Raw genomic sequence first — 22,680 nt, forward strand, 5'->3', positions numbered from 1 at the left:
ACTACAGTTTACAATCAAGCGGATTCGAATGTAGACTACCAGAGATGTAGTCTTTGACCGAAATGAACTCGAAACTACAGTTACTACGTACCCACTCTTGAGTTGGCTTTGCTTTGTAAGTTGTGGCGTTTTCTTGTTGGAGAATCCAGATTTTGCTTTGGAAGAGACCAGTACCGAGAGATTTTATTTTATACCTTCCAGCATATCTTTTTGGTAAACTTTTAGACTTTGGCGTAAAACCACCGGTTTTAACGCCATTCTCGCGAAAACGAAGACGCGTCAGTTTGAAGTGACGCTTTCCACAAAACGATCTCTGTGGCTTTCTGGTAGACTAGGTTTGAATCCACTTACGAACAATTATAACCGTGCTCGGAGCCGTCGAATATAGCCTGTAAAACGCATGAAAATTTGAATAGCCCGAAGAACGCCGTGACAAATCCGAAATAACCGTGGAGACTGGTGCGTGCCGCGATAACCAATCGGTCGCGTCGCTTGTAAGTCTATGTTATGGTAAAAACAACCTGTTCGGAATAATACTGCTATTTTTCTCGTGTCGCTGAGTGTACAAACAAATTTCAATCAGTTGGTAAACGATATTTCGTATTTTAAATAGTGGTGCAACGCAATGTCACTCTTGAACTGGATTGACATTATTATTTAATACGTTGTTTCTTTACTTTCTTTCTTCCTTTTTTGTTAAGTGTACTATCTATTTTAGGTTTACCAATTTCGCGTTTAAATTAAAATTAACTCCAAATTTAAGAGTCAAGATAGAAATGAATGGCAAGTGTACAATTTTTTCGAAATTCTTTGCTTCGTGTTTCTTAGTTTATTTATAATACTCTGAATAAGTAGTCGAAGATTCTTTCGAAATTCTTTGCTTTGTACTTCTTAGTTTATTTACGAAACACTAAATAGCTAGTCTAAGATTATTTCAAAATTAGTCATTAAAGTCACTTCTTATTTCTTATTTTTTTTACAATACTCTAAATAAGTAGTCGGAAAATTCTTTCGAAATTCTTTGCTTCGTACTTCTTAGTTTATTTACAATACACTAAATAGCTAGTCTAAGATTGTTTCAAAATTAGTCATTAAAGTCACTTCTTATTTCTTATTTTTTTTACAATACTCTAAATAAGTAGTCGGAAAATTCTTTCGAAATTCTTTGCTTCGTACTTCTTAGTTTATTTACAATACACTAAATAGCTAGTCTAAGATTGTTTCAAAACTGGCCATTAAAGTCACTTCGTATTTCTTATTTCATTTACAATACTCTAAATAGCTAGTTACTAAGAGTATAATTACTATACTACTAGCTAAATACCTAGTCGAAGATTTTTTCAAAATTACTCGCTTCGTATTTCTTATTTTATTCACAATATACTAGCTAGTCGAAAATTTTTTTCTAAATCGCATTTTATTCCCCATTTTATCGAAAAATAAAACCCCACACTCGTGAGCTGAACTCACAACCGGTGTAGGTAATTGTAATCCAAGAAACCAAGGACAGTGAACCCAGCGAACAAATACTCTCTTCTCTGTTCGCTTCTTCTTGATCTTTGCGGTCGCAGTAACCTAACCACTAAATTACTTATTCCCACAACCGTGAAACTCATTTATCAGTGTACGAGTACAAAGTGTCCCGCAGAAGGATTCGTCTTCGGGAAGGGATCAAGTTCCCGATTTTTCTCCCGGTTCCCAATTCCTCGAACGCGGTTCGACTCGGCTCGACTCGGCTCGGCTCGGTGTCGTTCGGTGGACCCTACGGTTATGTTCATCGTCCAGTACACCGAAAGCGACGAAGAAAGGAAAAAGAAGGGTCCACGAGTACGGGACATCGCGGAGTACTCGTGGAGATAACCAAATAACGAGTCGCGGAACAAGATGAAACGGTAATACGGGGAGTATATACATTTATAACAAAGCAATCAAGTCGCGAAATAGCGCGGGAGCGACGGAGAATTTCCAACTCGCTGGAATTCCGTGATGACCGGATGGAGGTATCGATCCATCGAGATAGTCCCGCCGGCGGAGTCCGGCACCGACACTCCGGCCATCATACGTGGCCAACAACAAATAATACGTCCACGTTGCAACGAACACGCGCGTCCAGCCGCTAACAAATAGCGCGAGCAGAGGGTCCGTGCAATCGCGTTGACACTAACACAATCGCGGACAACGGAAGAATGTTAGAACCGGGCAGATGAGTGGGTTAACTTTGTTTTGCGGGGAAGAGTACCGGTGGGCAAATTTTTTGAGGGGGGCCACTTCTTGACGAAGGGGTTAATCTTTCGTGACCATCTTCATCTAAATTTGTACGATACTTAAAATGAATGAAAATTGCATATTCTAGAAAAGAAGAAAATCTTTGTATCTTTTGGAAAAGAAGAAAATTGCATCTGCTTAGAAAGGAAGAAAATTGCATCTGCTTAGAAAGGAAGAAAATTGCATCTTCTAGAAAAGAAGAAAATCTTTGTAGCTTTTAGAAAAGAAGTAAATCTTTGTACCTTTTTAAAAAGAAGAAAATTGCATTTCCTAGAAAAGAAGAAAATCTTTGTATCTGTTAAAAAAGAAGTAAATCTTTGTACCTGTTAAAAAAGGAGTAAATCTTTCTACCTGTTAAAAAAGGAAGTAAATCATTGTACCTGTTAAAAAAGAAGAAAATGTTTGTACCTTTTAAAAAGGAAGAAAATCTTTGTACCTCTTCAAAAAGAAGAAAATTGCATCTCCTAGAAAAGAAGAAAATATTTGTACCTGTTAAAAAAGAAATAAATCTTTGTACTTGTTAAAAAAGAAGAAAATCTTTGTAATCTTTTAAAAAAGAAGAAAATCTGTCTACCTGCTTGGAAAAGAAGAAAATTGAATCCCCTAGAAAAGAGGGCAATCTTTGTACCTTTTAGAAAAGAAGAAAATTGCATCTCTTAGAAAAGAAGAAAATTTACAGCCCCTAAAAAAGAAGAAAATCTTTGCTTCCCTTAAAATGAAGAAAATCTCTGTGCCTTCTAGGAAGAAGAAAATCTTTGTGTTTTCAAATTGAATGTCAACGTACAAAGGAGAAATATCGCGCATCCCTGAAAATGAAGAAAATATTCTACACTTGAAATAAACGATAATATTCTTATGATTATCGAACTCTAATATTCAATCAATTGACAGAAAGAAACGTTTAAGTTATTCACAATTTTCTATATTACGAATTCTCTGTTTTGCTTCCTTTAGGAGTCGCGTTACCATTTTGGAAAACATTGGTGCACAGGCAATTTTGAAACATACGGAAGCATCTAAAATGAAAAAAAAACATGTATGCTAGTTCCACCGTCCTAACTTTATTGGTTAAAATATTTCCACTACGTTCGTTATTTCAGGAAAATATTTCCATTGCGTTGTAGAAAAATAGTTTCATCCTGGCTGGAGTGATCAAGGAGAAATGAATATCACCTTGACACTTATCACATAATATGATATTTTATGATTACAATTTTCCTAGTATCCATACTTATACTGATATGTATATTTATATATAATACATTCTTACTATGACACATATATTTAGAATACAAAAATATAATACGATATAATTTTCAATTGTAGCTAATAACTGGTGTTCTGCCAATTAATAAAGCTTCGAAAGCACGTCGCACACTGCGCGTCGATACAATCATCTTCGTTTTATTGTAACGTTTTCAACTCGATATTGAACTTAATTAACTTTGTTAGTGTTTCTCGACCAAGTTTACTTCGGTATCCCAGTAATAAACACTGCACCTTTTTCTGATCTTATCTTGGAAATTTACATACGCGTGCAATCATATTTATAACGCATTTAGATTATGAACACGCGTTCTAAATTTTCTATTAAAGTAATAACTTAAAATAAGTAAATACGAGAAAAGAAGATAAGAAAACCGCGACAGAAAATTGTATCTGTATCTTAAGTTGCATTTTCCAAACCGGACGAACAAGTGTCCGGTGACTTGTATAGACCAGCACACGTAGAAACAAACTGGTAACGATTCAGTAATTGAATGTCGACATAGAAATGAACTGGTAAAGATATGGAGCTTCGCTGTCTAATACAATAACCATTTACAGTTCGTGAGACTTGTTTTGGTTTTTGAAGGATTTGGAGTAGAAGCGAGGTTAATAGGACAAGGTAACGGACTCGGTCTTTCGGAGCAGGAATCAGAATTTGTTTGACGAGGAATTTAAATTACGTAGAAAATGGACGAAGCATTGAATAAAATAAAAAAATACACAACCTGGAAGGTTTGCTACGCTACTCGTTACTTCACCGGGAAGCTCATAAACGCTCATAAACACTCGTAAACGCTTATAAACGCTCGTAAACGCTCGTAAACGCTCATGAACGCTCGTAAACGCTCGTAAACGCTCGTAATTCCTCGCAGACGCGATAAGAGTCGATGCTCGAATTAATGAAATAATTTCGAAAATCGGTAATCAGTTCAACCATTTTATTGTACGATGTTTCTGACTCCATTTTCTGACTCCATTAGCTTTGCCGCCAAATCTAACCTAAAACGTAAGATTCGAGATATCACGTTACTGGAATACAGATACGTAAAATACAACTCATACAACAGTAATTTTTCAAATTCTTCAATCCGTTCGCGACATATACGATTTTGGAGCGAAGAAATGGTTAAGAAAGCATCAAATATGCTTCTGATACTCGAAACGAGTAACTAGAATGGCCTAGGGGAAAAATACTCATACCGTTGTAATCAGGCGAGTTTCTACTTTCAGACGCAACAGAAATTTTTCAAATTCTTCAATCCGTTCGCGAGATATGCGATTTTGGAGCGAAAAAATGGTTAAGAAAGCATCAAATATGCTTCTGATCCTCGAAACGAGTAACTAGAATGGCCTAGAGGAAAAATAGTCATACCATTGGAATAATTGTTTGAACCACTCGCTGTGGTTCCAAGCACGATCGAAAAGTAACGTGGTTATAATGTGACGTGCCAGTGGTCCGTAGCCCTGCGTTGAATAAATATAAAACGTAAAGAAAAATGTCACGATATCAACGGTGTCGGTAGAGAAAGAGGTTGTTGAATGGCACGCGATTCGTCGTTCCGGCGCTGCGTGAAAATAAATCCGTGAATTGGAGGCCAACCGAATAATCACGCTTCCATCGATCCATCGAAAATAATCCACGGTCCGCTCGTTTCCCGTACGTGTACCGGTGAAATAATGTATAAAATTACCAAGTAAATTGTTTATCCCGTGGCGAGTATTTTTGTTGCGTACGCGTAGATTTTTGCTTGGTTCGATGAAAGCCAACCGATCGGTAGAATCCATTTTCCGAGGAAGGATCTATTTGTCATTACCAGCACAATGCGACCATAGCGAGTGATTGACCATTGTGCGTGGACCGGAGTGGGGCAAAATGTTATCGAACTAATTATTACCGAATCGATGCCCGTTACGATGTTCATGATTACTCGATAATGATTATCATTAGTAACTGCACAGTAGGGACTGTGGCGTGCACCGACTCGTCTGCAATACGCGTATAATACCGTCCTTCGAGTTGTCGCTCTTAGATTCGATAACGAGAATCAACGTGATACGAATTGTTGATTATATCTCTAGGTAATGGAAATGGAAATTCTTCTTACGAAAGATACAGATACGGTGTAGATATTTTCGAAATATTCAACATCAGGTTTACCAATGGACCTGACTCTTAGAAGGGACATCTTACAGTTTAGTTAATATATGAAGAAAATTGTTCTGATTAAAAATACATCGATTTTAGGAATTTCGAAAGGCTACGAGTTCGTTCGAGCAATATTTTCAATTACGACACGTACGATTCTCGAGGTAAATATTAGTTCCATCGTTTAGGATCAATATCGCCTATCGAAAAGAGGCTAAGCTTCGTATAATAATTTAATGAAAAATTGTCTCGCTGCGTTATTTCCGAGCTTGAGAAGTATTTACTTGCTAAACTATGCCAGTTTACCCCCGTTGAATTGTATCACCCACTTGTATTATTTACTTTGGGTTAAATTACGTCAGTCCGGTTATAAAATGTTTTCAATCAACCGATCGAAATTTCAACGTTCTCCGGTACGTCGACTGGCGACGAATAGAAGGGACCAGTAGTCAATGTGGTCGCCGCGGCAAAATCCCGGCGCTCGCGCAGTAGCGTTTTTGAAATTCTCGGGGGCCGAAAATAGGCCCGCGAAATTCAGCGACCGGACGGATGTACGTATCGATCCATCGAGCCGAACCCGCAGGCCAGCGTCGCGGCCCGTCAGACGTAACGGACAGGATAGTAAAAGCCCTCTGGTTCCAGTCGGTGGGACTGGTCCGTCCGTACATCCGTTCGTACGTCCAGCCGCTCGCACGTCCGTCACTTCGACGGATAATACCAGAGTTCACCTAAATATAATCGGGAGTTCCGAGCGAGAGAGCCCGGAGACGCGGAAGAGGAACCGAGAGCGAGAGAAAAGACCGAGAGTCCACGGAATAGACCGAGAGGGGACGACGAGTCGACGGTGTGGGGTGGGGGGAGAACGAGTCCGAGCGGAGAAAGGAGAATCGGGTGGAAAGACAGAGACGTTAGGCGACGACGGAAAGAGGAAAGAGAAACGCGTTTCCAGGCCGCGCGGCAGCTGCGGACATCACCGCGGCGATGCATTATTTTGCACGTGGTTTAATACATACGCTAGTAGGAAAGCCGGTTAACGTCGCCGAAATCTCGACCGCGGACCGTCCGCCGAATTCGGTTTCCGTTAAGCGATGCAAATACCGCCGATAAAGCGGTCCGATCGGCGGTTTCAAGGCTCACGGGACACTTGCTCTCGGTTACAGCGCTCGGGTACACTCGTCTCTCTCCGGCTTTCTTGCGAACGCCTCGTTGCCCCGTATCTCTTTTGACCTTTCGCGGTCCAACGGCGGGCAACGTCAGACGTTGTGGGCCGACAACGAAAGGTCTCACGACTCGTCGACGAGACGAGGATTAAAAGAAAAATTATTCCAGAATGATAACGATGGAGATAAATAAGTTTTCGGCCAGTGTCTTAGACCAAACGAAATCTCGAAATAATGGTAAAGTGAATAGTAATTGTAGTTTTCTTTGGATCGTCGACGAGACGGGGATTGAAATAAAAATTACTATAGATTGATAACGGTGGGATAAATAAGTTTTCAGTCAGTGTCCTAGACCCGATTATATGTTGAACAATATTAAAGTGAATTGTAATTATGGTTTTTTTTTTTACTTGGGAAGAAACTGGAAATTAAAATAAAAATTATTCTGAGGATACATATCAATTTTCGATTAGTGATAATAATATGTTTGGAAAATCAAATTTCGAAAATATATAATTGAAAATATATTTTCAAATAAAATTTAAATCTTGATTAAGTATAGAATATCTATCAAAGATAAATCTCTTTACCGTACCATTTCTAATAAAATACTAAAATGATAGCACATAATAGAAGAAAGTTTAGTACACGAAAACATGAAGAAGAAAATCTTCCAAATACCCTCAACATTTTACTTGAGCAATATCTCTTTAATAGAAAAATGTAAAATTTTGAACGAAACTGGTATACCTGAAAAAAAATCAGATTTGTACAAAATTGAAAGTGCTCTAAATTTTTGAGCGTCGATGCAAGTGCGTGAGAAGTGAAAATATTGTTAAAAAAATCTAATCTCGAATTTAACTTCTTCCTTTCTGAAGTTTTTCTAGAAGAAAGATCGGTCATCGAGTCGAGGAGTTCAATTTTTCGATACAAGACGATTAGAGTGAGGTACGATCAACGCGTACTCGTTTGGAGTAACTTATTGGTTCGCAACCAACTATTCGTTTACATTTCGTGATTTCGAACTTGGAGGATTACGTGTTAAAGCCCCTTTGCGTTATCGCGGCGAAAATCACGCCGAGAACGTGACTAGGTCGTGTTTGAGGAAACACTGCGCTCATCATACGCGGAATAATGATCGATAATCGAAGTAACGAAGCTAGCGTTCAAACACCTCTTCCCGCTGGACGTATCGCATTAAAGCGATATCGGCTTTATTTTATCGCGGCGCACTGACAAAATAAAAGAATATTAAAACGTGTAAATGGAGGTGTAAATTCTTTTGTACAGAGAATAAAATACGAATCGATAATTTAAAAAAAAAAAACATACAAATAATTGTCTGGAACAACACATTAAATGGATGCATACAAGAAGTACCTTGTAATAATATTTACCATTTTTTCAACAAATTCTGAAGTAGTTCAAATTGGACAAATAAATTACAAAATTGATTAACTATCCACGATAACGTACGTTTAAAACAAAAATTTATTTTCATCGAAATGATCAGTTCACCTTTCTTTTTTAAATAGAGATATCGTTTCGACTGTGAATCATTTATTTTTATTTACACTTAACGAAGAACAAATGTAGTAAATTCTGTAGCAGGTTTATTTGTTGATCATAAATCGACCAGACACGAAACAGTGTTAGATTAAACGTAACTTTTGAACTTTTTGTAATATGTAATATATATGAATAACAATATCGAGTGTAATTATTCGGTCTTAAAATCAATGTTAATTTTCTTTTCAGATATTTTTGCAGAGCATTGCAACAGAAGAATAGTGATACCGAAATGAAGCATTTCCAATTATGCGATCGTGTGATTTATTTTCATCCACAATGTAAGTAGAATAATCTTCGAAACTTTGTCCATTCGTTTCTAGGACACCCTGTATATTCATTTAAACGAGTTGTCAGGTTCATTGGTTTTATCTTTCTCGTTTTTATTGTCTTCTCTTCGTAATAATATCCGCCAACGTATCTCAATATATCACTGTCGGTAATACATTCCTGTAAATAATTAATCGAATTTAATCAAGATTACAAATTACAGTATAATTTCGAGTACAGGGTGTTTCAGAAAATGCAGACGTGTATACGTAAGTTTATAAAAGGCACGAAGATAACGAGAACAATTTATAAAAACAATTGTCTTTATCAATATTTGCGATCAATTGTATTGATCGATCAATTAGTAAAATTTATCCTAAGGTAACATTTTCGGCTCTATTTTCGAGTCGTTCGCAATCAGTACAATATTATTTATTAAAACTCCAAAACGAAATAAGTACAAAAGAAAGTTATCGAAAATTAAAAATCCACGTTCAAAAGAAGAAACGATAATAATTAACATCGAACGCGTAATATTTTCAAAATTTAATCGAGCCAATGTAAATGTAACGCGAAACGTCGTAATTAAATATACACGCAACAAACCATATTGATTGGAAATGACAGCAAGTAAAGTACGTAAATAATTAATACAAGATTTGTTAACTGCATTGTCCAGAGCTACACTAATCGTTCGCTCTATTCTGTAAATGAGATGGGTGTCGTAGCGTGAACAAATTGAAATTGAAATTGTATTGAATGCGTAATTCAATGTACAATTTCCTGCGCAGGAATAATTCGCGGAACGGTTTACATCTCGTTAAGACGTTAGTGTTGTAAGAAACCTAGCTCGGGATGCGAGCGGAATCGGATGTAACGCGTGAAAGAGAAACAACAAGGGGATCATGTAAAACGCTACCGAATAAGGGAAATCGTTTACGTTGTTGCAGTCGTACGTCGTTCATTAGCGACAATTACGAAGCTACTGTGAACCCGTAACTTTCCGCGCCTCCTGTAATTAGTAAGGATACATCTCGCACACAGCGTGCCCGCAGAGATTTGTTTAATTGTCCAGAAACTCGATGCGTATCTTGCTGTGGACGATTCGGACTCCCTGCTGGCTCTGTTTCGCGCCTATTCTGTTTATGGGAACAATTTACAAAATGTCAGGGACAAAGAACGAAGAGTCAGATCGATTAAAAGAAGAATTATACAGTGGGTTGGATTTTTTGGAAATTATTTTTCGCGACACGTGCGAAAGAAGAAAAGATAGAAGTGTTGGATAGGATTGAAAGAGGAATCATTTATGGAGTAGAATTTAAAAAAAAGAAGTATTATTTTCGCGTCACGTGGGAGAAACTAAAGAAACGAAGAGTCAGATCGATTAAAAGAAGAATTATACGTGGAATAGAATGAAAAAAAATATTATTTTTGCGTCACGTGTGAGAAACTAAATAAACGAAGAGTCAGATCGATTAAAAGAAGAATTATACAGTGGGTTGGATTTTTAAAAATTATTTTTCGCGACACGTGCGAAAAAAGAAAAGATAGAAGTGTTGGATCGATTGAAAGAAGAATTATACTTGGAATAGAATGAAAAAAAAAGTATTATTTTTGCGTCACGTGTGAGAAACTAAAGAAACGAAAAGTCAGATCGATTAAAAGAAGAATTATACAGTGGGTTGGATTTTTAAAAATTATTTTTCGCGACACGTGCGAAAAAAGAAAAGATAGAAGTGTTACATCGATTAAAAGAAGAATTATACTTGAAATAGAATGAAAAAAAAAGTATTATTTTTGCGTCACGTATGAGAAACTAAAGAAACGAAGAGTTAAATCAATTAAAAGAAGAGTTACGCGTGAAATAGATATTTTAACAATTAATTTTTTACAATCGTGAAGATTTTTCACAATCTAGATTTAGAAACGTTGAAAGTTTAATTCCGGAAGCTCGTAGATATCATTTTGTAGTCGAGAATCATAAATATTGAGATCGAAAACGAGATAATAGAATTTACTTCGTTGTTCGAAGTACAGATACATGTTAGAAATTATTTTGTGGATTAAAATTTTAAACATTGGTAACTCGAGTATCACTAGAAAAGTCAGTTCTTATTATTTTATTTGCCTGTGAAAAAACTCGACAGGATCTACGATCCAGCATTATCATTGTGTACGTATATAATTAGTTCTAGCGAAGACTGAAGTAATTACTCAGCCACAAATGACCAATTAACGATTATAGATTGCAAATGTAATTTGCCACTACCGTTTAATGGATCCTGCAAAAGTTAACACACCGAGAATACTTCAGAAAGATGGACTACATTTTGTGATGTACCAAAATATCGTGAAATACAGAATGGACATCGAAATGCACTATACAAGCTGTCGAACTACATTGAATTGATAAAAATTGCTTTGGAAAAATTAAATAGCTTCGAGGAAAATTTGAGATAAGCTTGGAATAACCTTAAAACGATCTTGAAGCATTTACCCAGACATTTTTCTCGAAAAATCTTTCAACCTTTGAAAATAATTTTGATCATTTTATATTATATGTATTTATTGAAAAAAAAAGTACGACATTTTGTGCAATATCGATTCAGTGGCTGAATGATTAAAAAATATTGACAGAACAATGAATTAACGATGATTCGTAGATTAAATGTCAATATGGTAACGAACTAGCAAAGATTCAGAAGTTGAATGTTTCTTCGACAGGAATTGATTATAATTTTCAAGAAATTTCGAGTAGAATTGTGGATCACAGAGCTAAGATTTACTCAATCGCGGTTTGACGTATAAATCGGATTCGATGATGCAGGACCTAAAATGGCGCCGAGTTAAGGTGACGAGGAGTTTGGATTACGCAAAGAAGGTAGAACGAAAACATTTATCTAGAAGAGGTTGATGCATTATATATACTTAATGCTGATTAATTGGCTAACGATTATTTATGTTACGATTATTTCATTAACACATCCAGTGGAATTTTTTTTTGTTTTTGTGGATTTTCATGTTTGATACTGGTTAATTACCTGGTACTTGATTTTCATGTTTGTAGATACGAGATAAATTTCTTGTCGATTTTGTAGAGATAATTAACTAAATTAATCGAGCGTGTAAGAAAGTTGTATTTGCACAGTAGCTATATAGTTGCATATTTAAAGTTCTAGAATAAAATATTACTACCCAGCGACGGGCCAGAAATTCTAATCGTAAGAAATGTCTTCGAACGATGTGAGAAATATTGAGACGCATCGATATCGATGAATTAAATTCAAATTGATACCAAAAACGAAAATAATAAAAACGAAAACCAAAAACGAAAATAATAAAAACGAAAATAATAATCTAAATCATTAGTAGAAATTTGATTCTCATCAGTTTCATCGTCAAAATTTGATACCTGTTTAATTAAGCTTGCAAGACTCGTCAATCAGTTTTAACGTCACATTTAATTAGTAACTTATTAAAGTTCGAATCCGATGAATTCTTCATAATCGATATTGCTGAATATTTTAAATTTAAGAAGAAGAAACAAATGTAACGAATAAAGCAATGATATGACTGTACAATAATGATACACGAGTACAAATAATTTTAATTTTATTTTATTGTTATTAGAAACTTACAAAAAATAATCTTTCTTGAAGTTTTATTATCAACCGATCTAACAGCGTTGCCATTTTTCTTTTTATAAATAGTGTTAGCGTATAATCTGCCATTTATTTACAAACTCCTGGTAAAATAGAAAACATGATTTAAAAAATTATTTAAACGCAGTTACATAACGGTGATAGGAATCATTATTGGCAAAAGCTTGCAAGACTGTAACATTCTTAAAATATTTTAAATAAATTTACGAACCATACGTAAAAAATGATTTTCATTATACATAAGAATGTTGCGCTACAAGATACCTATATCTACAATAAAAAGAATTCGTAAACGATCGATTATATATCACAAAATAACAAGGAATATTTTTTCTCTACCATTCGTAAACAATTTGGAACCGAAGTAGCTGAAACACACAAATGAAGTAAGAAGATTACGGTCCATGGGAAGAATAATAAAAACAATATTAATAATATTCCACAACAGATTCATTGAAATACGAAAGATTCGTTAAAACAAAGCCTGTCGAAAGCAAAGATCTTCGTCTATGTGTCTACACCATGAATCGTTTAAAAAAACAATTCACAGAAACAATAATGAAAACAATATTAATAATATTCCACAACAGATTCATTGAAATACGAAAGATTCGTTAAAACAAAGCAAAGATCTTCGTCTATGTGTCTACACAGTGAATCGTTTAGAAAAACATTAAAAAAAAAAAAAAATAATCAATCTCTCGCGAATCACCATTCGTGTGACTTCGTTCGAAAAAGTAGCGAGCACGAGTAACGAGTAAGGAAACAGAAACCCTTGCGCCTGACGAGCAGCGCTGTCAAAGAGCGGCATCGAAGACGAGCTTTGCAATCGGTTTATTCGAAATCTGTATAGATCGATAGGTAGATCTTGAATATCACTGGACACATGTTTCACCGCGTCCAGTTTCGAAATTCGTCTCGTACCGTTATCCGATAGCGTTATCGGCACGCGTGCATGTTATACACGCAGCGGAAAGGGTCGGGTCAATGAAACAGGACACGCTCGAGGCACCCGAGAACAGAGCTTTAGAAGAGCTTCTATCTCTCATTCCGCGCAGCCCGTACGTGTAAGTGCTGGTAAGTGAATACGTGGGTAGTATTACTGTAGTTGCAATTGTCCGGTACCTTCATTACCTGTTAATGGCTTCGTATAGTCTTACTAAACCATTAGGTTGATCGTAGATTTACCGCCGTGAAAACGGTGCCCTTTGGAAGCTGCTGTTACCCTTTTCCCGACACGTGGTGTTTTTCCTGTGCATTGAGAATACATCACATTGTGCTGGTTAATGAGCACGTTCACGGAAAAGGTATCTACAGGGTGTTTGGCGAATCGCGGTGGAAGCGACAGGTGATTGGTCACGTAATTTTCTTGTTGTTCATTCTGTTCTAGATTTCATCGAATTTGTAATCTTGACAAAGTTATAGTTATATTCTCATATAATTGAGAAGTTTTGATCGTTTCCAAATGGTATGCAAATCAATGAAGTACAGAAGTGGTTACGAATTATTTTTTTTTTTTTTTAGATAGATTGGAAAATATTTTATCGAATCTGTAATGTTAACAAGGTTTTTATAACTTCGATCGAGAGGTTTGCAAATTAATGAAGTACACAAGTGTTTACGAATTGTATTTTTTGTTAGATAGATTGGAAAATATTTTATCGAATCTATAATGTTAACAAGGTTTTTACAACTTTGACCGAGAGGTTTGCAAATTAATGGAGTACACGAGTGTTTACGAATTGTATTTTTTGTTAGATAGAACGATTGGAAAATATTTTATCGAATTTATAATGTTAACAAGTTGAAGTTTTGATCTTCTCCGGTATGGAAATTAACAGAGTACAGAAGTGGTTACAAATTATATTTTTTTTTTTAGATAGAACAATTTGGAAATATTTTATCGAATCTGTAATGTTGACAAGCGTCGTTATAACGTTTTTTTTTCCGGGTGGTTTCAGTCTTTGTTATGTAAATTAAAGAAATTTGTAAACCTGAAAGTGGTTGTGAATTACAATAGAGGAAGGAGCACGTATAAAGAAGTATGTTACAAAAGAATTAAGTGTACTGTTAGAAGCTGTAAAGAATGCTCCCAAGTGATGTTCACGATGCGAGAGAAATCTTTTCGCTCGTAAATTGCGTTTCCATAAGAGTGATATTAGTTATTAGTTTACTCAGTACGAAAGCACCGACTAACAATGGTCCAGTAATTAACTTTGTTCAAAAATTCTACTCGTAGAATCTGCATTACTTTCAAGAGTAATTAGTAGTTCAAGAGTAGTACTCTCTGACTCTTCGAAGTATACTTATAAAATCGAAATCTCTTGGTGTAAAAAAGTTATTATACGGTGAATAATCGAAACGAATCTTTAATCGTAAGAGCAATATAATAACTTGGTTTAAGAAAATGAATATATTCAACGCACAGAGTGTCCTCTCTGAAGTATTTTAGGCCATTTCTTCCAGAAGTACAGGGGATAGTAAAGTGATTTTTGTTCACTATTAGAATATAGAGGGACCTTTTACACAACGTTCGTAGCACTCCTATTGAGTCCCCCAAGGGGGCAAAGGGTCCCAACCCTTCAATTTTTTTCAATAGAATGCTATAAAAATTGATGCACTTCTAGATAGTCCTCGCCATTTCTAACGATATTGATTTAGAATACTTTTTTTTTCCATCGTTTGGAAATTACAAGAAGTAAAATAATTTTACCAAATAATGTAACTACTACAATGGATAAAAAAGGAATCAGAGTCGATAAGGTGAATTGATTTTATAAAAACATTCAATAGATTGTAAATACAGTCTCAAAAATATAGTCGATATTTATTTCTATTAAATACGATCGGTTCCAACTATTTTGAATTTCTTTTTAAATTAAAAAATTGAAGGTCCCCTTGAAGGTAACTTTTCGGCGAAATATTGGTCTAATTGAAGTTCGAATGTCACTGTACAAATATGTACCGTACATGGCGTGTTTGCACATCCCGCCCGGTTGAAAGGTTTTTAAAGAAAGCCGTGTTTACATCGAATTTGAGCCACCCTTTGTGTTTTCCAGAAAAATTTGATCAATTTATTTTTCAAATCATTTTTCACCGATTGTAGCGAGCCATCCGCCAAAAATAATAGTGTGTTTTCGTTCTCCTTTAATATTATATCGATCGTTTCCATTCGAAGTGGGAAAAATATTTCACCAAATCGACATCGAACAATGTGCAATGCACGTTATTCGAGATTTCGAAATTGTGAACATAATTTTCAAATTGTCCTGGTAAAAGTCTCCGAGTAAACATTGAACAAATGTTTTCTATTTCATATTTTTACTCTATAGATGTGTAAAGTACGTTTATCATTCAAAGAGAAAGTTATTTACTTAATACAAGAAAAATAAGACATCGAACAATGTGCAATGTACGTTATTCGAGATTTGGAAATTGTGAACATAATTTTTCAATTGTCCTGGTAAAAGTCTCCGAGTAAACATTGAACAAATGTTTTCTATTTCATATTTTTACCCTACAGATGTGTAAACTACGTTTATCATTCGTTGAGAAAGTTATTTACTTGCCACAAGAAAAATAAGAAAATTACTTTTCAAGAATCATGCGCAACACCGTGTTTACAATTTTACAAGACAGCAGTGCACAGTGGTTGCATCGTACATTGTCCTCTTTTACCATCGACCACGAACGCTAATTTCCATCCAAAGGTCAATTTTCCACCCACTCTGTATTTAAACATACCGTGTATCGTTTGTACGTCTGGTATTTCAAATTTTGTGCTCCGTTTTCCAAGTTAAGTTTAAAAGCAACCTTTAACCGTAGCCCTCTACGTGGTAATGCAATCACTCGTGTGTACTTTCTGCCAATTTCCCTGATAAGTAAATTCAAAATCGTGATCATCGATACTCGATTATTTCGTCGCGACGTTTTCGATACCACGTTGTTCCCACGGTAATGAGAAAAATTTCCATTACACGTGATCAACGTCGCCTTCGAAACACCGTAACCTCCCTCTTCCACTCGGACATATTTACCGCCTACGACATCCCACGACGTCCACCTAACACACTACTCTCCGTTATATCGAAACCACCACCCCCGCGAGCCTGTTCTCGCAAAACCTTACGCAACTCCCGTCCATTCATCTATCCGTGGAACGTCGTCGCCTGGAGGCGCGACTGAGGTATCGCCACGATAAAGATCAATGAATATTCATAGACGCGGGGCAAAAAAATCGGTCACTCGATGAATAATCAAAGAGTCGTTCGTTTCATCGCGACGAAGCCGCGTCTCTACCCTGAAAATAGTCCTCGAGAAGGGGGGGTCAGTTTTGTCTAGCGACGCGTCGAGTTCTCGTCGAAACGATGTTGCGAACCGAAGAAGCTATCCCGATCTGTCATCTTATTTTCGGGTAAGATGAGTCATCGCCTGTACGAGTCATCCTGTTGTACAGGATACGTGTCATTACGACTGCTCGTGGGTATACAGTAATGATACGAAGTAAGGATATATTTTATGTACAGGATATCTTGTAGAGTATCATATGAGGGGGTAATTTTATGTGAAAAGAATTAATCGAAAATGAGAAATGAAATTTGTTGTAATGAGGCAACGTTTCTTAGAAAATTAATTTTGAAACTTTTGACGTAAGGGTACTCCTTATAAACAGAGTGTTCTGTAGAATACTAGATACGAAGATAATTATATGTGTGGAAAAATAAATTAATAATGAAAACTGAAATTTGTTGAAATAAGGTTTCGTTTCTTAGAAAATTAATTTTGAAACTTTTGAATTAAGAGTACTTCTTATAAACAGAGTGTTTTATAAAGTACTATATAGGAAGATAATTATATATGTGGAAAAATAAATTAATAATGAGAAATGAAATTTGTTGAAATAAGGCTCCGTTTCTCAGAAAATTAATTTTGAAACTTTTGAAGTAAGGGTACTCCTTATGAACAGGGTGTTCTACAAAGTATATACGGGAGAAATTATGCTTGAAAAAATGAATCGAAAATGAAGAATAAAGTTTGTTAGAATACCGCTTCATTTTTCAGAAAATTGATTTTGAAACTGTACAGTATGGGTGCAATTCTTAGTTAATGACTCGGTGAGTGATGTTCATGTCTCTTTCTGTAGAATCCACCATTTTATTGTTACGAAATAAGAAAAATGTTCAATAGGACAAAATGTGTATTTTGGAAATATTTTATTTTATTATCTTAAAAATTGCTGAAAGTGTTTGGTCATGTTGTCTATGTACAATTTGAAATGGAATTACAATTTTCTCTTATCAATGGTAGTTTTTGAAATGGACAACCGTTTTGTTAATCTAGGAATAAAAGACAAGTGTTGTCGGCTTTGGTGATCACAAAAAAATATATTTACGAGTGAAATTTATTTGTACTTCATTGTCTGTAAATTGAAGCACGAATGGTAAGAGAGATGTACATACAGACTCACTAAGTCATTATCTAGTGGTTAAGTGCACTGTCTAGACTGACCCCATTTCCAGATTATTTATAACTTTGCTTCCTTCGATTATTAATTTTTGCTCCATTCAATTATAGCTGTCTTACCAGCATGTACATAAATTGTTGACCTTATTACGCTATTAATATTATTGTTAGTCAAATCAACGTCACGAATAAACCATTTCATTCGTCATCTTTTCTTCGGATAAAATTACACACAATTTTGTTGCCAAGTTTAATATTTGGGGTCATCTGAAACCCTCTCGAATTTAAATTTTATTGATCTTGAATTAAACGAATTTGTAGTATTTATGGAAGATAAATAATACTATTTATAAATATATTTCAAGTTACCATGAACAGAAGTATAGAAAGAATAGAAAATGCAGGAATGACCGCATAATAAAAGTATTCGACTTAATTTTACTTAATTTATAGTACGCGAAGGGAATGGAAAATTTCTATAAATCACGTGCCAATAAATGGAACAAGTTATTAAATAAATAGAATATATTCCAATCGAGAATAAGAATTTCGGAGCAATAATAAAAAAAAAAGGTTGTCATGGATAAAAGGATCGTTACGAAAAATAATTATGCGCAATTGTCGCACCGGGACAGATGACAATTTTCACTGGACACTCTTCCCTGTTAAACAGTGGAAATATCCGATTGTCAAAAATCACGCAGAACGGGCTCCTGAATCAACAAAATCTTTTATAACAATAATTCCATTTCTGTCCCCCGTGTTCCTTGTTAACTCAAATATATTCCCTCATTCGACTCATCTATTCCTCATAACCCATTATTCATCTACAATTAAATCTTCCAGAACAGATGTAATCAAACACCCCTGTATTTCCCTAGTCTCCTCACAATACCATACCTTACAAAATTAAAAACAATCCTTGTCTCAAACTTAACTCACTCAATCGATTCCATCAAATCCAGCAATCCCAAACTATTCTGAAACCCCACCAGTGTACATTTCGCACACGTATAAACCTACACCCGTCCCTGAACTACCTCCTTCTAAAAACTATAAAACACCCAATTGTCATCCACGATGACAACATCCACAGCTTCCTAAAATCATCAGAAGAAACCTGAAAACCAAAACATTCAAGTGTGTCGAGTCGAAGCCATCTGTTGCAACCCCCTGTTCCTTGGTACCCAGTTATTGCTTACTGGACCCTTTCGATTATACCAGTAGTCGCGCCCCCCACTCCACCCGAACGCGATCCAAGTTCGAATCCTGATAATTCGATCCGTCTCCGTTCCCTCGGATCATCCCTTTGTCCCTCCTCTGTCGACCAGTTCCCTCTTATCTTCGTCTTGGTTCGGTCTTCGAGATCGATAAAACGTACGGTAGGATTTTTCCCGCGCCGCGCGCGCGGTCGTGATCGGGCCGTGTCCGCGTATGTTTCGTTTGTTCGTTCGGCGTTGGAGCGTTTCGAAATTGGCGTCGGGGCGGCCCCCGGAGTTTCTGGCTCGAGCGCCGGGGCCGCGGTATAGCTATAATGAAGCATCGGCACCGAGTACCAACCTAGTCTCCCCTCGTCGCCGCGGCAGGATCTCCCTGCGCCGGCAGCCCCCGACTACGGGGCTAGTTGGAAAAGGGGAAGCCCGGGCGGCCGCGCATGCGCGAGGGTCGAGCGGAAAAAAATCGGCCCAGCTCCAACGACGGGGGAACGGGGGAGAGGGGATGGGGGGCGCTCGGGGCGGGCGGTATCGATCGCGCTAACATTGGACTCCGCGGCGAGCGAGTCCGTGGGCACACAGCCGTCGTTCGTGCACCCATGGCGACGACGACGTCGACGACGACGACGACGACGACCACGACCACGACCACGACCGCGGGTACCGGCTCGTCGTCGATGACGTTCGTCGAACCGCCGAGAGCCCTCGCCAACCGACCTGCTGCTACCCGCGTATCTCCACCCACGAGTTGTCCCTTCGATCCACGAATCGATTCCGCGCCTTTGTCCCTAATTCGACGCTTAGTTTCTTTAGACTCTCCGTAGCAGCGCCCCCCTACTGATTTTTTTTTTTTTTTTTGGTAAGGAGAAACGTTTTCGAACAACGACACAAGCGACGATTGTACTTGTCGCGAGTGCACCGCGGATGATCGGTACGATTCTATTTGGAAAATTCGAAATCTTTGAGGTTAATCTCGAGTACTTTGATCTTGGTTTTTTTTGTACGGGTGTTTATCGAATCATAATTGTGACCGATGTAAGGCGTGTTAATGGATGAATGTTTCTTCCGTTTGGTGAATGTATATGTCGAGTTAGCGATAATATATGAAAATTGGACCTCGTCATTGATAGAGGGAGTTAAAGTTATAACGAGGAGCGTTTGTCGGTCTCCAGATGCTCGTTACAGCCGGGTTTGATTGTGTTTCAGTGTGTTTTGTATTACTATTATTGTAGCCGCTTTATGACGGAAATTAGAAGAAGAATGTTACGTATCGTAACGTAAGAATAATTGCATAATTGCGTGAGCACGCGGCACACCTGAAAGCTGCTTTCGTACCTAACCTGAAAATTACCGCACGAAATATGAAACAGAACCGAACAGAGCTTAAAGAAGCTAGGAGAAAGTTAACCGTCGATGGATAAAAGATCTGGTGGCACGTTTAAATGCAGAATAGCTTGGAAGAGTATTTCTGGATTGAGTTACCATCAATTCTTCGCAAAAGAAGAGTACACAAAACGCTCTTTAAAAGAAGAAGATGGCAGTTGGGAGGGGGGATTTATGCGTAAGATGATACAGGTGTTCGATCGAACAGAAAAATGTCAAGGTAATGTTTCTCGACGTAAACACAAAATTTGAATCGAGTCGGTGGAACTTTCGTTCGATCGGTGTCGTCGCGAACGTGTAATTCAATCACGGATTTCGAATAAATAGCCTTGTTCGTTGCAGCTAAACAGATTTGTAAGAAAACGATCGATAATTAGAGACACCCGTAACGCGAATGGCGGACGTAAAATGGTAAATTGGGTTAGATCGGGACGAACCGATTCTCTTGTTTCGTTCGTTTAAAAAACGACTAGATGGGGAAATTTAACAGCGAGAGGTTACGTTAGAAAACGAAGCCTGAAAATCGTCGCGCGACGACGAGTGGACAGAGATGATTGAAAGGGGCGATGTATTTTATTTTATTTTCTTTCTATTTTTGTTATCGATTTTACGAAAATGACGACGGTGGCGGTTCCCCCGCAAATGGGAATACACGGTTGCGAAAAATGGGTGAATCGAGCGAGAATTAGTTTAGATTTTAACCGTAGATCCTTCGATTCTTTTTTTTTTTTTTTTTTTGTTCAACTCTCTTTTCTCTTTGGCGGGCAGTTTGGGTCGATGACTCGCGAAAATGAGTGCGCGGAGGATCAAGTTTCTACTCTTGTTTTATGCCAGGAATCGTTTGATTTACCGCCGATTGATGTGTAACCTTCAACTAGGTGAGTGTGCTCTTATCCCTTGAGACAAATGTTTGCAGAGCGAAGTTCGTACTTTATCGGAGCGATATTTCATCAAAGGGTTAACGAGGTTATCTTGAGTGTTCGTGTGGTTAAAGAACGTACTCGAGGCGGTGCAAAGGATTGGAAATCTTATTTTATATATATGTATATATATATACATATATATATATATATATATATATATACATACACCTATACATGATTATCTCGAGTGTTCTGCGATTAAAGAACGTACTCGAGACGGTGCAAAGGATTGGAAATGTTATATATATTTTTTTTTTCTTCTTTTGTTTCATTCATACATACGTATGCAATTACATGAATTATTATCGACCTGTTTCATCTTCGTTGGTATTCATTTAACAATTTCTCGTCCATTCTCGAGATACTTTCGTTTATTCTTAATTTCTTATTGTTTAAACTCGGTACGGTTTAGCAGTTTCTTCGTATCTGGGTTTGCTCCAAGAATCGAGCTGTGCTTTAGTTGGGTTCCGCATGTTCCACAAGTAGGTGGATCTGTTTTTTTCCGTGAGGCAATTATGAGTTATTCTTGCGCGGCCTAATTGTAAGCGTTGCTGGTGGCGTTTGCTATTCTCCGCCGAGATTATCTTGTTCCACCCGAAACTTGGAATTGTCTATATTTGTTGGCCCCTGTAGACTTTTAAATTCCATTCCAATCTTCGTTGATGACTTTTTCGTTATATTCGAAAAATTTTTTTCATACCGAACTGGCACAGAACTACTATTCTCCGGGTTGATTGTAGCTTCTGTTGCAGCTCTGTCGGCCATTTCATTTTCCCGCTATCCTCCGATAGCGTCCATGACTAATATTAAACACACCGCTAACTTGGTTCTTGAGTTACTTTCACAATATTGTTCGTTACATTTACGATTTTTATTTTCAACGATGGGTTCGAGTAGTCGCATAATCTCATTCCTCTGTGTCGTTTCGTCTCTTAACCCTTTGCACTCGAAGCGTTTTTGCTACCTGAGACTGGCGCCTCGATGAAATCTTGTAAATCGCAAAATTAATGTGGAATGGAATATTTTTATTTCAATACTCGACATACACATGTTTACATCTCAAAAGAATATAATACCTAATTTTCAATTTGAATTTCAAGTCACAACATTTTTCCGAATTGAAAGAAGTTCACTGAATCGAGTGGTGATCGAGGGTCTCCTCTCGAGTTCAAAGGGTTAACATTTGGGTCGAAGATTCCTCGTTACTTCTCACTGTTGCATTCTCCAAAACTGATAACTTCACATGGTATCGATACTTCATATTTCTCCAATTCGTAGGAAAAACAAAGATTAGACATTTCTCTACGTTTGTTACAACCTCGTGTCTCCCTCCTGTATTATTTTTCAGCACATTAA

At 37.0% G+C, this 22,680-nt stretch overlaps 1 long non-coding RNA gene across 1 annotated transcript in view; it reads left to right on the forward strand.

The window, feature by feature from the left end:
• The window catches only part of LOC143146124 (uncharacterized), a 277,891-nt gene that overhangs the window by 141,534 nt on the left and 113,677 nt on the right, over nt 1–22,680 (forward strand). Inside the window, exon 2 of the long non-coding RNA XR_012991840.1 lies at nt 8,599–8,690. This is a non-coding gene — a long non-coding RNA (uncharacterized LOC143146124). The remainder of the gene's footprint in view (nt 1–8,598; nt 8,691–22,680) is intronic.

Source organism: Ptiloglossa arizonensis, chromosome 4 (genome assembly GCF_051014685.1).
Source record: "Ptiloglossa arizonensis isolate GNS036 chromosome 4, iyPtiAriz1_principal, whole genome shotgun sequence".
Taxonomy (NCBI): Eukaryota; Metazoa; Arthropoda; class Insecta; order Hymenoptera; family Colletidae; genus Ptiloglossa; species Ptiloglossa arizonensis.